Raw genomic sequence first — 18,924 nt, 5'->3', positions numbered from 1 at the left:
GGCCGGGCCACTGGATTTTTAAAAACACTGTATTAGTACCTTGTCTGGACCAAGCACTGTCTAGAGAACATCCTGTCTTAATAAAGCAGCATCTCAGGCGAGTTCGTGCCTGTGGAAACTTTGAGTCTTTGAACGAAGGAGGTCTTGAAAACCTAGACAGGCAAACCTAAGCCATCTCCTCATGGGAAAAACATTCAGAGTCACTTGTCCCTTTTTTAGTCAGTGCGGCCCAGCTAGGAAGAAGGCAGATAAGAGCACTGTGATTGTGCGCTTGGCAGATGACAGGCCAAGTCAGTCAGGTGATATTGTCGTGTCCTTCCTTCAATCTGGAAGGTGGGTGAATCAGCCTTCATGCATATAATGAGGAGAGGGACCCAGAAGGTGGTAAGAGTCAAGAGCGAAACTCCTTGCCACTGGCATGATAGAAGTCGTAGGCACATTGGTTTGGACTGGTTATGTGGAGATGCGCATGCGTGAGATATCTCCAGGCTGCAGCAACATAAAGTAGGAAATCCTAAGGACGGCTGGTCATATCAGAGGCAGGCAGAGGGACAGCAAGGGTGACTGACAACTGACAAAGCCTGAAGATGGTGAAGGACAAGAAATACCAAAACAAACCAACCAACCAAACCCACAAAGACATGAAATACCCAAGGAAGAGAGTTCATGGACTCTGAACACACACTGCGTGCCTGGGTGTTCTAGGAAATTCCATCTTGATAGCTAGAACATTAAACTAAGTGCTACATTTCCATTAGTAAATGATATCTCAGTTTTCTTTAAGACAAGGGCCTGGGATATGAAACTAGAATATCAAAATGCACATAAAAACGATGACATCCAAGGAGTTTGCTCCCCCTAAAACATTTTGCTTCAGTTACCTAGGAAATTGACCTACGAGGAACATTTCTTTCCACAGAGCTAAATCCAGATAGTTCACCCCACAAAACAAGCCATGGTTTACATAACAGGTTACATAATGCTAAATTATATAAGATGACAGATACGCATGCTCAGGCATTACAGATAATTTTCTGACAATTTCTTAAGTACGTACTTTACTTCACAAAATCTGTCATTTTGTTTAACAGCAAGCGACATCATGAAGAAAAATACTTTTATTAATTCACACATAAATAGATCTCTTCTACACATAACAGAATGGTATATGTACTATCTGTCCCCTCACACAGAGGTAAAGTTAACCATGTATACAACACCTGTCTTAAACTTTACCACATTACTTAGATACTACTGGAATTGGACCTTTTGACCATCTACCCACCCACCCATCCACCCATCAGCCACCCATTTATACATCCACCCACCCACCCACCCACCCACCCACCCATCCATCCATCCATCCACCCACCCACCCACCCACCCATCCATCCATCCATCCATCCATCCATCCATCCATCCATCCATCCATCCATCCATCCAACAAAAAAAATCATTAAGAGGCTTGTCTGCCAGATATACTGATGCTAAGAACAATGTGTGAATGTCTGCCTGCTGGCTTTGAGTTTGTAGCATAACAGGGGAGAAGCTTTCAGATAACCAACCAAACAACAAGTTTTGACTTCCAGGAAAATTTTGAAGAGGGACAGAGCAATGAGTGCAGATGAAGGCAGCCCTGACCTAGAATGGGGAGTCAAGGAACCCTTTGCCAAAGGCGAGATATTCTAGCTGAGACCTGAAGGATACTCAATCATATGGATAGATGAAAGTTGAGAGAGAGTAACCACTTGAATGTGGAAAAGGCCCCCACAAGCAGCTTCTTTGGTTGTAGAAGCTGCTTACCCCACCAAAGTAGTTAGTTGTACAGGTGAGACACACAGCCACAGCGTGAGCTCTTTCTGTTCCACAGGAGATCTGACTCCAGGAGGGTGTTTAGGGCCTAAGTCTGGTCCTCCCTCTCAGAACACTACCAAGAGAAATACAAACAGGGATAGAATTGGTCTTGGTAAATTGGTCCCAGAGACTATGAGCCTTCTGAGATCTGTTGTGTTGGGCGATGCTGAGCCTGAAAGCCAGGGAAGGCTCCATGTACCAGGCAGCCATTATCAGCTCTGCAAGCGTTCAGAAAGACAAGAGCAAGCAGAATGGGATGTGAATGAGCCTAGAAAACCATCGTCTATCTTGTCTAAACAGATTTGAGACCGTGCCACCGTCAGGGCCCATCTTTTAGAACAGAAGAGAAAACAGAAGTACTTAAGCTATAAATATGGCAGCTAGACATCCGAAACATCAGGCCAACGCCTCTGGACTTAGAAAGAGGAATAGGGATGCCCCAGAGACTCAGTACCTCGTTGGGGATTCTCACTGAGGATGATGTAAGAAGTGTGTGTTCAACAGCTAGAACTCAGTAGACCAGCACCGTTCACCTCACTCTCTATACCATATCGTCCATTATCTGGAAGGGACACATGGTTGGGTGTTCTTGATGTCATGCATCTTAGGTCACCTCATTTTCAGGAGGTGTAAAAACAGAGAAAGAATCAAAATTGTTGATTCATTCTTCAGGTGAATGCTTTTAACCATGCCTATGCGATAAGTTTATGTATGCTGACTACTTAGTAACATTTCTAGGAGACAATGGGCATTGAGGTGGCAGTGACCCAATACACAGAAGGGAAGGCTGTGATTAGATGCCACCTCTGTCAATCATCAGGGAGGTACTGGGAGCTTGAATATAAAGAACCAAGCTATCTCTGCAGAGTTTAACCATGGATGGGTCTTGGATCATTATCTGTAATTATTATTGTGAGTCCACCCAAGAAAGGGCAGACTAGGGGTATGAAACAATCTCTCACCACAGCAGAGGGTTGAGGAACAAGTGTTCCTATGGTGTGCCACATATATTAAAAACATTATGATTAAGAAAAACATCAAAAGAGTCTTTGTTGGAAATTTCTTTGACTTGATAGCTAGGGTCCTAAGTGGTTTTTTGTTTGGTTTATAACATAACATTAAATTAAATGAAAGTCTGGCCAGGACAAGGAGATGACCTCAACTCAGGCCAACAAATGGTGGCTGACTTAAGAGCTTATCCTCAGGATGAGAATAAAAGGAAGGAGGCTGTAGAAGAGCCCACTTTTTAGGTAGGAATGGTCCCCACAGACTGGCAGATCTCCATATCTTGATGGTTACAGATGCCAGATCTGACCAGGCTCTGGAGACATGGAACTGGCTCTGACCTGGCTTACGTGGTCAGCTATTGTCCCTAGATATGATATTCTTTTGGAAATAAGCATTCTATCACTTCAGTTCCTACAATGCATTGCAGAGTCAGAACAACGAATTTAAATTTCACTGTGTATACACCCACTCTGGAATTGATTTTTGCAGCAGAATCCACTAAAGCTGACCTAACAGTTTCACAGTGAGGTCTATCTCCCGCAGAAACGTGCAGATACGCTCACTCAAAGGCATGCTCAAGAATTTTTACAGCGGCACAATTTGTAATCACTAAAACCTGGAAATGAGCCAAGCCCTCCACAAAAGAAAGGGCAGTTGGGAGGCTCAGAAAATGCAATCCGGTATATCTGATTCTACAGGTGCATCTCACAGCATGGACTGAGCTCACAGATGCACCGCTGAGCCACGAAAGCGAGACAAATCCCACATGTTCTAAGATTTAATTTACCTCTTGCACGAAACAAGGACACTAACTGGTAGTCTTACATGTCTGGAAGGTGTGGAGCTCATGCCAGGAAGGTGACATGAGGAGGCCTTTTGGGGGCCGGTCTTGTCCTGTTACATGACTGACATAATCCTTACATTGTATCCTATCTATAACCCCCCCCCCACTGCACTACATTCTATGGTTTTCACACATCTGTATCTATCTGTTGTACTTTAATAACGAATTTTTAGAATCTGAACTTTGCCATTTTGAAGCATTATTAAACTTTATCCATCACTCAGCTTTCTCATGTGCAAAAGACCCTGGCATGGTGGCTGGGGAATTAGCAGCGGTACACATAGAATGTCCCACAGAGGGCAATCCTCAGACCTGGTAAGGAGACACAGCAAATGATGTGAATCCACGTGGAAAAGATGAAGGAACCCTGGGCAGAATTGAAAGACTTCCGGTGTATTCCTTTATCTTCTCAGGAATGGGTAAGAAGTTACTGTTCAAAGAGCCACATTTTCTTCCCATTATCAGGGCTGAGGCCACACTGCCCTATATAGCATGATGTTGTATGATGTTGTATGATAAGAACAAAGGGGTCTAGACCTGAAGATGGAGAGTGGGTGGTCCAGATGGAAGCAGAGATGTGTGGGCATGAGCAAAGACCTCAGCAGAACAGGAACATGCTGGAGTTGGGCTTTTCAGGGTTGCTGAGATTTGCTGCTGACACAGCTCTTGACTGTCCAAGCTCAAGGTTTATGAGATGAATAATGGCATACATGCTCACATATGCACATAATATATACATACATATATATTCTGATACTCTTTGTTCATAAGATATATCTCTCTATATACATACATACATACATACGCATATCCATGTACATATGCTAAGATTTAATTTGTTTTAGATTATTTACTGTATGTATATAACTATTTGGTCTGCATGAATGTCAGTGCACTGTGTAGATGCCTAATCCCCTCAGAGATCAAAAGAGACTATCAGATCCCCTGGGACCAGAATCACAGAGAGTTGTGAGCTACCATGTGGGTGTTAGGAACCGAACTCAGGTCATCTGGAAGAATAGCCAGTACTCAACTACTGAACCATCTTCCATGCCCTCATGGTCATAGTGACAATATGATTTGCAGTGGGGAAATGTTAAAGGGGACTGATAAATGTCCCTCAGTGGGGACTGTAGGAGGTTTCCAATCATTCATTGCCTGTTCTATGTTCCTTTGCCATTCTGGTGTACCAAGGGTTACCCTTCCCCTTGAGGGATTTACTAGATCACCATGGGGCACATATACACACTTCAGTAGAGTCCCCACTAAGAGGCCTCAGAACCCCAAGAACTGCACAATGGTTGCCCACACCTTGCCCCTTTAGAATGGCTTTGGATACAATTACCAAAAGTCAGGAAGGAAGGTTCTAAGACTCAGAACCAAATCAATGAGTACCAGGGGTTCATTGTGGTCTGTGTTAACTTCGGATAGAGTTCCCAATGTATGGGATATGAACTACATATGCCAATAGCACCAGGAACTGTTGGAATGTTCCACTGGGGCCCCAGATCAGAGCTGGGGAATGTGAACCTCAAAGATGGGGCCAGGGCCCTCCCCTAAAGCATCACAGATTTATACATGCTCCAAAAGGTGAGGGGTGAAGCCTAGAATGTCAGTACTGGCTACTTTGAGTATAGATATTGTTTTAAAGTATGTGTATTCCAATTGGGTTTCTGTGATGAACATGCATTACTAACAATGGGGAAAAGATTAAAAAAAAAAAGTGAAGTCAGACTTGTTCCATGTCGTGCTTGGAGCGCTTTCCACATGCAAGCAGTAAAATAAAAGCAGTACTTACAAGGAATTTCGAGTTGTCAAATAAATGAACTAAAATTTGAGCAACACAGAACATGTGAATTGTGTAGACTAATGCCTAGCCAAACACCGGCATTCAAGAGAGAAATTACCAAGAAGAAATGTACTTAGAAAGAATTTGAGGCTAGCAGGCCAATACTGAACGCAGCTGTTCTGTATTTCTGACTTGGCAGAAAACAATATTTCAAATTTACTACAAGGAAGGACTAAAGAAAAACCCAAGGCACAGAACTGTGCCAGGCCTTGTGTTTGAAACTGGAGAGACATGAGGAAGAGATGGTGGGGGGGGGGCGCTCCAGTGTTCGCCTATGCTTGCTGCTGGTACCCTATATATCCTTTAAAACACACGAACTCCAGCCAACCCGAGCATCTGTTTCTTAACAATACACACCACACAAGTGGCCCTGCCTCCTCTGGGGAAGAAGCGAGCCATCAAAGGTTCCCCAGAGAGGTCTTTGGGGGAGGTAGTAAAGGAAATGCTTTGCTTTCATTGGCCATCTATCCACAGCCAAACACTGGGTCTAGCAGAAAGCCTCGGAAGGCAACTCTTCAGAATCTTGCAGCGCTGTGATAATCCTGGCCAAGAATCTTCTGGTTCTTCCTCCTTACCACCCACTCACCCATCCATGTCGTCTGTCATCTTCTCTCCTGTCCCCACTTCTCCCTTTCAAGGAACCCTTTGTAGCCTGCCTCCAGGTTCCAAGCTCCACTTTCATCTTCTTGGCTTTCCATTTTCATCCTTTAGGTGTTAATCCCTGGCAGCCAATCATAGTCATCTTCCTAATGTGCCAATCTGATCATATAACATACCAATCTGATCATATGAGCTCATAATTTACCCTCAATCACCGATAGAACCAAGTCCAAGCTCTGACATCACTTTTATGACTCTGGCCTCTAGCCCTTGGTTCTTTCCGCAATGGTCTCCTGCCAAGTTCCTCCTCACATCACAACCCTCTCAAGTTATCCCCAGCTCTCTAGACATAAAATCCTCTCTGTTGCCACAGTGGACCACATCCTTCCTACCACAGATGGGACTTTCCATCCTTCCTAGCTTCCCTTTACCCACTAAACAACTTACCATTCAGAAACCTTCTCGTAAGCTACTTGCTCTGCCAGACTGACTCCTCAAGCTCTCTCGATCCTCGTCTGTCTGTGGAGGAGTCTCTCTGCCCTCTGGAATGGGGGCTTTATGAGGGAAAATGGTGGTATTGTGATAGTTAGCTATTGTATTGCCTTGCACACCACAGTTGCTTCATGCATATTTCTGGCTGGATGGTGAGGATTTACGTTTTCAGCCCAGGAAGAATGTTTGGAATATCATGAGGCCTCACCTGAGGCTTTCTTCATCTAAGCTACCTGGACAACAAGAACCACCAGCGTCTTCAACAAGGAGTCCATGGATTGGACATGGAGTCTAACAATAGAGGGGCTTTGAGTTTCTTCCATTACTGCTTGTAGAAGAGGTCTAAGTCCATGTACCCTGAGGCATTGTTCACTGTGACCCCACCCCACATCACATCTCTCCCCTCTAACTGATCTTTGGAAGTCAGAGCTAGGAAATAAAGGGGCTCTCCACACAGTCCTCCCACCTTCTCAGGAAGTTCCCTGCTTCTGTCTTCACCCGACCATCACTACCCTCCTCAAAGGTAGGGTTAGAGAGGGGACGCTGATCTCCACTATGCCCCAGGCTCACATCTTCAGTCCCCAGTCCCCGAGTCAGCTACGGCCTCACTATAGAGCAAGCATGGACAGTTGACCTTTTCTGATTTATTTTGTCCTTCATGGTTCCCTTTGAAAGAACAGGGCTGTCTGCAGAGACACCAATGAGAAAGGCAATAGCTTTCACTGACATGCAGAGAGCCTCCCAGCTCATCGTCTAGTTGTTAAAATGAGACATGACCTCTGGCCTTGTCTCAGGGTGCCAAATATGTACATCAAGTACACGTCGTGAGCTTACCGTCATTTCTGCTCAGCACACTGAGAATTTACCTCTCCTTCCCTCACCTTCCAGGGAGAATCAAGACAATTGCCGCATTACGCATCAGCCTCAGGAGACTGACTCAGGGCACTTTTATACAAAGCACAGGGCAGTGGAGCCAAAGAAGCAAGAATTTAAGCTCCGCTTATATTCCATACTAGTTGTGTGACCATGCTGGGATGTCATAGTCTCTGGGGTAGAGCCTACTATCGTGGTTTTGCCAAACGTTCGTATTGCCAAACCAACTTCTAAACACTGATGTTTATACATATCCACGGGCTGCTCTCAACTTCGAGCAGAGAAGCTTCTTTTGGCAGTGGACAGCAGTCAACAACAAAACCAGATAAGTAGCCAAAGTGACTCAAAGTCACTTATGAGAATAAGTGACTCTCAGCGCTCAGCCTGAAATAAGACAACTTTGCCAATGTCCCTCCCACCCCACCGTCAAGACTCAGAAACCACTGAGAAAGAGGAGGTGGAAGGAAAAATAAAGAGATGGAGAATGGGCAGGCATGGCATTAAGTACTGTCTTCTGGGCAGGACGGGGGCATTGCACTTATGACCCCCAGCAGGTGTGGTTATTTGCACATGACCTACTTAAGACCAAGCCAACTTGACTGCCAGCATAGTTGGGGGAGACTCTCAGGAGGCCCCGCTTTCTAAGGAGGTATTGACATATAGATGGCTGCTGGGGCAGGAAGGATCCTTTGAGGACATGGCAACCGGTGGGTTGCCCACGCTCCAGCGCATGACCCCATAGCCATTAACATAGGGGTAACATTAATTAGACTTAGTTTGTTATTAAAACACTAAAGAAGAGGACATGAATTTGGGGGAGAGAGAAATACGTTGGGGTTTCAAGGGAAAGGTGGAATGGTGAAATGAAGGGGAGATATGACCATATTTAATTGCCTACATGTACAAATAATATTTTTAAAGGATCACACACATGTGTATGCAGGAGTACACACACACACACACACACACACACACACACAGTGGTCTTTGTTTTTTTTTTTTCCTTAGCCCAGAACTGGATGGTGGAGAGGTGTAGGGTCAGGCACTTCTCTGAGGCTCTACTCAAGCTTAGTTCCCCTGGATCACTGTGCCCTTTAGCTCCTTCTGATGTTACTCTCATGTATCACACTGGAACGAATTTCTACTCCTCCGTGACTGTCAGTAGTGAGCCATTCAGGCACAGTTTAAGATAGTGACTTTAAAGTGGCCATCATGGGAGTGTTTACAGCAAGAAAGTAGGAAATGTTCCTGGTCGAGGCTTTTCTTCCCCTGGCAGTAGTTTTTCAGGCTGGTGCTACCCAAAGCCTCAGGCTCTGAGTTATGGAATCTTAGATAACTCCTACAAATCTGGCCACTTGAGTTCAGGAGACAGCGTGGTACATGAGTTGGCACACGAAGGGAGAATGGGCAGGCCGATTCCTCCTCCTGCATACCACCCTGTGGGTTATTAACGAAAGCTGAACCCTGCCTCTTGTCTTTGTTCTGTTCCTTGTTTGTGTGTTTTCACATTACGCAGTGAAGCTGTTTCCTTAACCATCCCGAGCTGTTCTGAAATCCTTCCAGGGTCCCAGTACGTTGTAGGTGGTGACCCAAAACTTGGCTTGACCAAGAGCTCAGCTAATCCCAGAATAGATCCCACCTTACAGAGTGCTTCTGAGACCATTTCTGCAACTATACTGCAAGGGCATAATGCTGCCTTCTTAGTCAAGTATCCTGAGTCAAGGGGGAAGTCGTGTCAGTGTATGATGCTCGCAAAGACTGATGGGAAACTCAAAATGCCCATCTGTTACCATGCATAGGTTGCTGTTGGACAAGGAAGAGTCCCGGGTTCAGATCTCTGCAATGCTCTCCTTTAACTGAGCTATCTTAGGTACATCTTTCTATTAAACTTCCTCATCTGGGAAACGGGTACAGGGTTGTCTATAGTGTTCCTATGGCAGCTAAAGAGAAAGTTGTGTTTGGCTTTGCTGACCCTTGTTAGCTATTGCAGATTGTGGTCGAATAAGGAAACTGCTTGCTACCTCTAAGGCTATGGTAATAACTCAGGCTTTAATGTTCACAAATAACTAAACATACACGCAGTCTGAGGCCAGATGTGCATAAGAGCAAAGCCCAGGAAATGGTTCAAATTGAGACCTGGAACAGTGAGAGACTCGGGGTGAAAATACCTCCTCTCCCTCAGGCTCAGGCGCCTTTATTGGCCGGGTATATATCATGTAGGGCATTCCTGCATATACATGTATTTGGCAGAGAACCAAAATAACCCAATTATGTCTTATCATTAATTAAGCTTTGCAGAAGGAGGGCAACATATGCTAATAGTGGGCATAGCTCTTATTAGACTTCAAAATAAGTTAGAACTGACTCCATAGAGCTGTGAAAGTCCTGGGTGTAAAAAAAAATTCCAATATGAATAAACTCAAAATTTTCTCTCTCTCTCTCTCTCTCTCTCTCTCTCTCTCTCTCTCTCTCTCTCTCTCTCTCTCTCTCTCTCACACACACACACACACACACATTCACCCACCACATAGAGCCAATCAAAAATTAAAATCTACTGTAATCTGCTAAGGGTACTGATATTACCCAACATAATGGCTGACTGCCAATCAATTTAGCTAGTGGCCTCGTTGCCACTATAGAAAATTAAAATTTGTTGACAATATCCAGGCCGATCATATAATGGTCTGTTAATTTCATTCTCACAACAAAGTAGGCTCTGATCACTTTCATTAACCAGCAACTACTGAATGCTCACCTACTCAGCTATAGCTATGGCAAATTTAAGGCCAAGGATATCCAGAGGCCTACTGTAGGCTAGGTGGTCTGCCTGGACCCCACATCTGATAGGTCACACCTAGTAGGATGGTAAGGAAAGAAAGGAAGGAATTAAACCACTGCTCAAAATGTGCTAAATGTCACTGCAGAGAACACACAAAGTATAAATGAGAGCAAGTGAAAGCTGCACAAGAGAACTATGCTAGAAATGATGTCTAGATCAGCTCCACTCCAGAATGGGGGCCATGGGAAGAATTTAAGGCCACAGGATTTTATCTGGAAGCCACATTTAAAACAAGTGTGAAGAAATACATGACTCATATATTAATGACCCACCAATCAAAAATATTTTGTTCCTGTGTGATTACATATCAAGATTATTAATGCTATTCTTCATTCTTTGTGTACGTGCATGCATGCATGTATACACATGTGGCATGGGTGCGTGTGCATGTTTGTGCACATGCACACACAAAAGCATATACGGACACTTTTGAAAATCAGTGTGCATTTTACATTAAGAGCATTTTCAATTTTGGTATTTTATTTTGTTATAAAGCACATGTGGTCTGGTGGTTAGATGGTTGAGTGGTTAAGAACACTTGCTTCTGGCACACATACTGGGTAGCCTCACAGCTGCCTGTAACTCCTGCTCCAGGAGATTTGATTTTCTCTTCTGGTCTCTGAAGACACCTGTACTCACTTGCACATACCCCCACACAGACAAACACATATGCATATGCTTTAAATAAAATTAATCTCCAAAATTTCATTTTGTCAGTTGTACGAGCTGTATCTCTAGTGATGGCTAGTCATCTATGGTTTGCAGCTGCCAACTTGGGCAATACAGGCATAGAATATTCAGTGATGCTGTCTTATTCCAATGGACTGTAGAACCCTAGACATAGTAACAGGAAATGAGGGTGAGAGGAATGTGTCTGCACAGAGGGAAGAGTTCAAAGACATGCAAATAGGAGAGGCATATGTATAGGTTGAATGAAGAAATAATCCCTGAGGCTCATTTCAAGGAGAAATTTTGAGCAGTGAGCCTCTGGGCATCTTAGAGCTTCTGATTTCTAATTCCTTACTATTCTCTAGCTGGTGGTACGTTTGAGCCATTGAATAAAACTACTCATTGCCTAACACTGGGGAGTTAGGCAGGCAGATATGTAGGTAGATATATAGATAGAAAGATAGATAGATAGATAAATAGATAGATAGACAATAGACAGATGATGGATGAATAGATAGATGGTTGGTAAATTAAAAAGTAGATGGATGAATAGATAGATTGATGGATAGATGATAGGTGATAGATGATGTATTAAAGATAGAAAGATAGATAGATAGATAGATAGATAGATAGATAGATAGATAGATAGATAGATAGATTGATGGATAGATAGATGATAGGTGATAGGTGATAGACAGATGATGTATTAATGATAGATAGATAGATGATAGATGGATGGATGGATGGATGGATGGATGGATGGATAGACAGACAGACAGACAGACAGACAGACAGACAGATAGATAGATAGATTGATGGGTATATAGATGGTGAATAGACAGATGAACAGATAGATGCAAAATTCTGCGAAGAGTTCTTGTGTGAGATAAAGGGTATGAAACAAGAGTGTTAAAGAGTGGAGGACTGATGGTTCATTATGTACAAAGAATCAGACAATAGGATTGAACAAGTTATTTAAGGAGAGAAGAGAGCATGGGGCTGGAAATTTAGACTTTGCTTGTGGTTCAGCTCTTGAGAATACCGCTTAGAACCCATGGGTTCTCAGGCGAAGACAAAGATCTAGGAACAGCTAAATGGAGCAAAGCATATTCAGTCCCAGAGCCCACGGACTCCTGTCTCCTACATATGTGCTTTAAGTGGGTACGTAAGAGCACAGTGAGCGTGGATATGGGGAAAGGGCTGGTAAAACCTATGTCCAGACCTGCGTGAGACACACGGACTATGATAAATTCCACTCATGTATGAGTCATGCTCGTGACACAGTCAAAGCAGAGTCCTCTCTGGGTAGTTTCCACTCTTTGGTCTAATGATCTACGCTGATCCTCGTATGGAGAGCACACGGCTTCAATGACATATTTCTTCTTTCTTGGGTTACAGATGTCCTTCCCAATGTCCATTCTACTAATTTATGGGAGTGTAAAAAAGGATTTTCAGTAAAATGCACTTCCATTGGCTTTGATGGAAAGGGTCCGCGATGAAAGTGGAATCCCTAATAAGCATTTCATAAATGACTTGTCTTTCAAACTCAATATAAAACAGAATAAAATACATCTCGCAAAGACCTCCATGCTGCCGTGCAGATTTAAAGTCCCCTGCTCTCAATCAATTGGGCCTAAGAACTCAAAAACCTCTAAAGATGCAGTAAAATATTTATCAGCAGAAGTTGGTGAAATTGAGAAATTATTTATGGGGCAAATTCTGGGAAAGTCACATTTTGGAGGGGGAGAGGAGAGAGTACATGCTGAGCACACCACATGTTATACTCACACATGACCCCAGCTCCTTCTTTCTGTGGAGAATTCAAGGGAGGAAGCATGCTTAGGACTACGGAGTGTTTTCCTCTTTCCTCAGAAATGAGAGGGTTTCTAGGGCAGGTTTCACAGGGAAGAGTCCGAAAGAAGGAGGAAGATGCATTTCCTGATGGCCTCTTTCCTGTCAATTAGAGGGCAGCTGGGGCCAGCCTGGGCTGTAAGTGAATGAATGAATGAGCGTGAAGCTACCCAGAAACAATATTGATTGCCCCTTTAATTGCACCAAAGGCAATTTTGTTTTTCAGTTGAGGACCCCTCTTGGCTCACCGTGGAGAGAATCTCAACCTAGGTCATCTACAAAGTGACAGCTTTCCTACTCGTGATGGGGTACTAACATCTAAATCTCCCCAACTTCCCGGTGCTTCTTGCAAAGTAACTATCTTGCAAAAAGTCTGCCTTTGCTTTGTAGCCCCTGAAGGAAGTTATTTTCCTGACCTGGCCTGCTTGGTTTCATCTTTGATCTCGTTCTTTCCTTTCTCTCTTCTACCTTACCTCCATCAGCTCAACCTGCATCTGTACGGCTTTTCTCTACAGAGTGGGGGAGAATACCGAGGCCTTCAGAGACGGCTGGGTATGGGACCAAGGAGGATCTCTGGCCTCGGTGTGTCACTGTCTTCTGAATCTCTCGGGGTTAGTGCACCTCCGGCTTTAGCACTGCACATCAGATCACAGTCTAGGGTGTTCCTATTTGAAGAAAAGATTCAGTGGTGTGCTGGTTTGAATGGGAAGGTTGAGAAGGGGCGGTCTTGCCGGAGGAAGTGTCACCAGGGCTGGGCTTTGAGATGAAGTCTCCAGTCACTTCTACCACACTCTCACTGTTTTGGGCTTGGGTTGCAAGACCTGAGCTCTCAGCTCCCTGTCCCTGGCCAATGCTCGCTCACTGCTTGCTGCCACACTTCCCTGCTATGCTGGACTCTTCTCCCTCTGGAACTGTAAGCCCAGAATAAACTCTTCTAGAAGTTGCTTCTGATCATGGTGTTTTATCCAGCAACAGAAAATAACAAAACAAGTAGCTCTTAAGGAAGACCCTTGGTTCATTTTGGATTCCCCCCCCCCCCCGCCACCAAAGTGAACCCTGAAACAATCTTCTTTTGTGGTCACTTTATTCAGAAGGCAGCAAGGCTACTCCTAGCTAAGTATAAATACTCATTGTGTGTGGCTAGATCATAACTCCATAGAGGAGAGCCCAGAAACTGAGAATCACAGTCTCAGGAGCATCCCACCCGGAAGGGAGGGTGAGGAGTTGTGTGTTCCCCAGCACCCCTTGTTTGCCTTGGGCTCTGCTTCATGTGTGGATGAAAAAGTATTCTAGCTTTGGAGGAGAGCCTTTGCTCAGCAAGATGACTCAGAGCAGCTATACATGTGGTGTTAACTCTATGGTGGAGTTCCCTGGGAAAACTCAGGACACTGATGGATTCTGTGCCATCACTGGCCTGATATAAACACTTTGCTAGCAGGTTTTCCTGATCTTTCCCCATCTCAGTTCCTGAGTTAACTTTTTTGTGTTCCTTAGAGGCCCGGTGTGCTTGGCGTCTGTGAGTAAGTACTCTTGCTGCCCTGGAGGAAAAGTCCCTGAAATTCTACCTAGTTTGTGTCAGCAGGCATATATCGAGTATCAGCTATAAGGCACCATGGGAAGACCTGGAGATTTAATGGCAGTGGAAATAGACAGGATCCTTGATCTTCTAGGATTAGAGATGCATAGAAAATACTAGTGCCTATTCATGGTTTGTCTGGCACTCCACTAAGCCCTTTCTTCTCATGACATTAATTTCTTATGAAAAGAATTCCACAGAGATTCTCTTCTAACATGCCAAGTAGGGGAATGAGACTCTGAGAGACAAAGCAACTGGCCAAGTCACACAGTGAGTTAGCAACTGGGACCAGCTTCATGTCATCTTGCCTCTTGTCTAATACGTGCAGGGGCTACTCACACCAATCTGAGCCCTCTCCTGTGGGATGGGAGGCTCTTGCCGACGGGCACCATGATGGCCGACTTGAGTAATCAATTTGATGCACCTGAGAAGAGGGACCCTCAAATAAAGAGTTGCCTCCATCAGAGTGGCTTGCAGCCACTTCCGTGGGGGCCTTTTCTCAACCGTTAATGGATGCAGGAGGGCCCAGCACACCGAGAGTGGTGCCATCCCTAGGCAGGTGGTATTGGGCTAGGTGCAAAAGAAATGGCTGAACAAGCCAGGGGCAGAAAGATAGTAAGTAGCATTCCTCTGTGGTCTGTGCTTCAAATGCCTTTCCTGGCTTCCCTCAATGGTGGGCTGTGGCATGGAAGTGTGAGCCAATGTCACTCCTTCCTCCACATGTGGCTTCTGGTTTTACCACAGCCACAGAAATCAATCTAGAACAGGCGCTCTCCTTTCAAACGGCTTCTTAATGAAGTGTTTGGTTTTGACATGTACTGAAATACAGGATGCGTTGACAAGCACATCAATGGATATCTGGCATGTAATAAAGGATTTTTTTTTATTAAAATGTGAGTGCTGGGATGTAGCTGGAAAGCATACAAGAGCTTGCTGTAAAATTCTAAAAGTTGGTCTCTGCTCTCCCCCTGAGAGCTCTCGTTCAGTGGCCTAAGGAGGGGGTCCCAAGAACACACACTTCTAGAGGGTCCTGGAGGGGCTGACGCTGTGGTTCACACTATCTCAGGATAGGAGGAGGATGGCCCATGCCTGTGTTTCTCACCCTGGCCACACATCACACCTCACTGGGGTCTTTTAGATAACACATCAGCCTGGAGTGTGTGGCCCTGGTACCTGGATTAAGTGTCTTTGGGGATTGTGATGTACGGTCACAGGTGAAAACCCTATCTTCCCTTTAGGGTGCCTAAAAAGGGCACAGGCTTAGGTCCTGCTGCTATTTCGATAGGGCTTGTGTGTGACCATCCAATGCTTCACCTGCTAGAACGTAAATGACATTGCAAGGCACTAAGACTGTAGAGAACGTCTGAATATGGGGTTTGAAGCCATGCGCTTGGCATGTGTAAGATTAAGCAAGGTCTCTAGGCTAGAACCCCCATAATAGACCACAGGTGGCCAAATTAGAAGAGGAGCTGTTGGAGGAATTGCATTGTCTGCACTCAGTAAAGTGCTCGCCTTGTGATCACGAGGGCCTCAATTCGACCCACAGAACCCATATCGAAAAGAAAGGCATTATGGTACAATCCCAGTCCTCGGGAGGCAGAGACAGGTAGATCCCTGGGGCTCACTGGCCAGCCAGCCTAGCCTACTCAGTGAGTCTAGACCAGTGAGAGGCCTTATCTCAAAAACACAGAGTAGATGGGGCTTGGTGGGACAAGCCAAACTTCTTCTCTGGACTTCACATGTGCACATGCACCCCGCACACATGCACAAAAGTACAGCCATACAATGAGAGTATGAATGCATAGATACACATTAAATAAGAGAGGCAGAGAAACTAGACAGTATGCACAGTGTGCTGCCTCTCTTTCAGCCCTGGCTCCTCATGCTTCTTCAGGACTCTGCTCACTGAGCCAACACCTGATGCCAACACTGGGTCCTTTACATCTATGGCCATGAGTTAAACAATCTTCTTTTCTCTTTAAAGCAGCCTGACTCTGCTGTTTCATGATTGTAATGAAAGCGTAGTACCATTGGTCTCAAAATTTATTAAAGATGTGGAGATTAGTCCCTTGGCAAGCAGAGCCCTGATTCTGTGAGAATATAGTGTATGACAGTAGCCAAGGCTGTCCAGAGGGATAGGACTTGTCATAACTCACTGCCATCCATTCCAAGCTACTCTGTTTTCTGTGAGTCATAGAAAGTATTAAAATGTGGTACATTTACATAATGGAGTACTACATGGCAGTAAAAAATAAGGCCACATTGAAATATGCAGGCAAATGGATGGATCTAGAAAAAAACATATTGAGTGAGACAATCCAGACCCAGAAAGACAAATATCACATGGACTCACTCAGAAGTGGCTTTCGGACACAAAGCAAGGAAAAACCAACCTACAGTTCACAACCTCAGAGAAACTGGACGACAAAGAAGAAGCTAAGTGAGACATACAAGGATCGACATAGGAAGAAGAAAAATTCAAGATCTCCTGAGTAAACTGGGAGTGTGGGGGTCACTGGAGAGGGTAGAAGGGGGAAGGGAGGAGAGGGGAGAAAAATGCATAGCTCAATAAAAACAATAAAAAATAAGACCCTGCCCAAAATTAAAAAAATATTCATTAAACTTCCTAAAGTGGAAAAAAAGAAAGTATTTGCTAAAAGAGATACATCTTTGGCACAATAATAGTTTAAAATGAGAAGTATATATTGCTCATCAGAATAAGTGGTTATTACTGCATTTAATTGTCAGTAGACATAGAATCCCAGTGGCCTAGGAGACCCTTATCCCTTGTTCAGACTGTGCCCCCACCACACCCCTTACTGGGTCTCTTTGCTCCGACTCCTACTTTCTGTTCTGTCTCCACAGATTATTCCCTACCACGAAGCCAGGGTGGTCTCTGACATATACACACTGCCGTGGGAGGGCTTCCAGGTTCAGCCATTGTAGACTGTGATCAAATCCCAACTCCAAAGTCTCCAAGGCAGATCACCTCCAAGATCTTGCAGAGGTCCTCCGGACATGCTCTCCCTGGCTCACCGTACAGCAGCCCCCCTAGCATCTGGTCCTCAGAAGTACTCCATCTCTCCCCACCTCAGGCCTCTGAACACACATCTCTCTACCAAGACACTGTGGACCTGGTTTTCCCATGGATACCCTTATCCTTCCCTCAGATAGCCCAAACCTCAGCTGCTGTCAGCCACCTTTGCGACCATCTCCTCCCTCCAATCCCTCCGGCTTGTGCTCTTTACTCTTTTTCTCAGATCGCTGTGTTTTTGTTTTGGACAGCCATTGTCATACGCTGAAATTTCTCTGTTATTAGATTGCATACATACCCACTCCCCTCCTAGAAAACAAGCTGGATTCTTTGCTAGTTATGCTGTATTTACCCCATCTTGATGGGATTGAGGCATCAAACAGGCTTTCTGTTTTCACCCGGTGAGTAAGTTACTAAAGGCATATATCCTGGCATTGAGATCACTCATTCAAGCCAGCAGCCATGTCCCCATTGCATATTCAGCAAGAAATAGTCACAAATTCAAATCTAAATCTCTGCATAGACATTTCTGTAGGGCCAGGAGGTACTGATGTGTGTTCTATGTAATTTATTTGAGGCCACTGTTTTGGATGAGACTCCTGTACTAGGTCCAATAGGGCAGAGAAAGACAGAATTGAGTCACTCGTAGCGAGGTACACACAATCAGAGTGATTTAAAATGGTTCAGCTTTCTGAAAAACAGGACATTCACAGCAACCAATTATGGATGACTCAATACATCTCACCCAGTAGGTCAAAGATGCCTTTCTGCTTTGTTCCTTAAGGTAAATTACTCTGAAACAACATATTCATTTTAGCCCTTACTCCCCCTCATCCCAGGTAAAGCCAGTCTCTTCTGCCAGCTCAGCAGAGAGCCCTTCTAGTTCATAGACAGGACATGGCCTGAGTCCTGACTCACCAAAACAGATAGTCAGATCATTAAACTCAATTTGCTGATTTCTTTCTTTCTCTTTCTATCTTTCTTTTCTGTTTTGATGCAATGTACCATCAGTACTATGGTCCATTTAACAGTGGCCATTTTCTCCTGGCGACATTGCACTTCAGGCTCAAGCAACAATACTTCGGATCTAGTTAGTGTGGTTGAGTTTCTGTAATCTGGCTTTGTTTCTGGGAAGCTGCTCCAGCAGTGAACTTAGACTGACACATTTTAAAAACAGGACTTCAGAAAACCAACCAAACAAAAATAAAAAACCCACAAATCTCAACACACAGCTGTCAGCCCTTCCCCTGGACATCAGCTACAAAGACGAAGCAGCCGGTTGTTAACCAATGACTTCTTAGAATATCACTTCAAAATTATCTTCTACTAAGTAGACCCCACAGTTGTGATATGTGGCTGCCACTTTCTCACAGTCTTTTTTTTCTTCTTCATTGTGAGAATGATTGCTGAACTTCTGTCTTGATAAGATCATTTT

General features: G+C 44.5%; 1 protein-coding gene across 1 annotated transcript in view; it reads right to left on the bottom strand.

Moving 5' to 3' along the window:
• Positions 1-18,924, bottom strand: part of Cdh13 (cadherin 13) — a 950,975-nt gene that overhangs the window by 484,042 nt on the left and 448,009 nt on the right. The window lies entirely within an intron of this gene.

The sequence above is a fragment of the Arvicola amphibius genome, chromosome 15 (assembly GCF_903992535.2).
Source record: "Arvicola amphibius chromosome 15, mArvAmp1.2, whole genome shotgun sequence".
Taxonomy (NCBI): Eukaryota; Metazoa; Chordata; class Mammalia; order Rodentia; family Cricetidae; genus Arvicola; species Arvicola amphibius.
The sequence above is the reverse complement of the archived record's forward strand: the minus strand, read 5'-3'. Positions and strand labels throughout refer to the sequence as shown.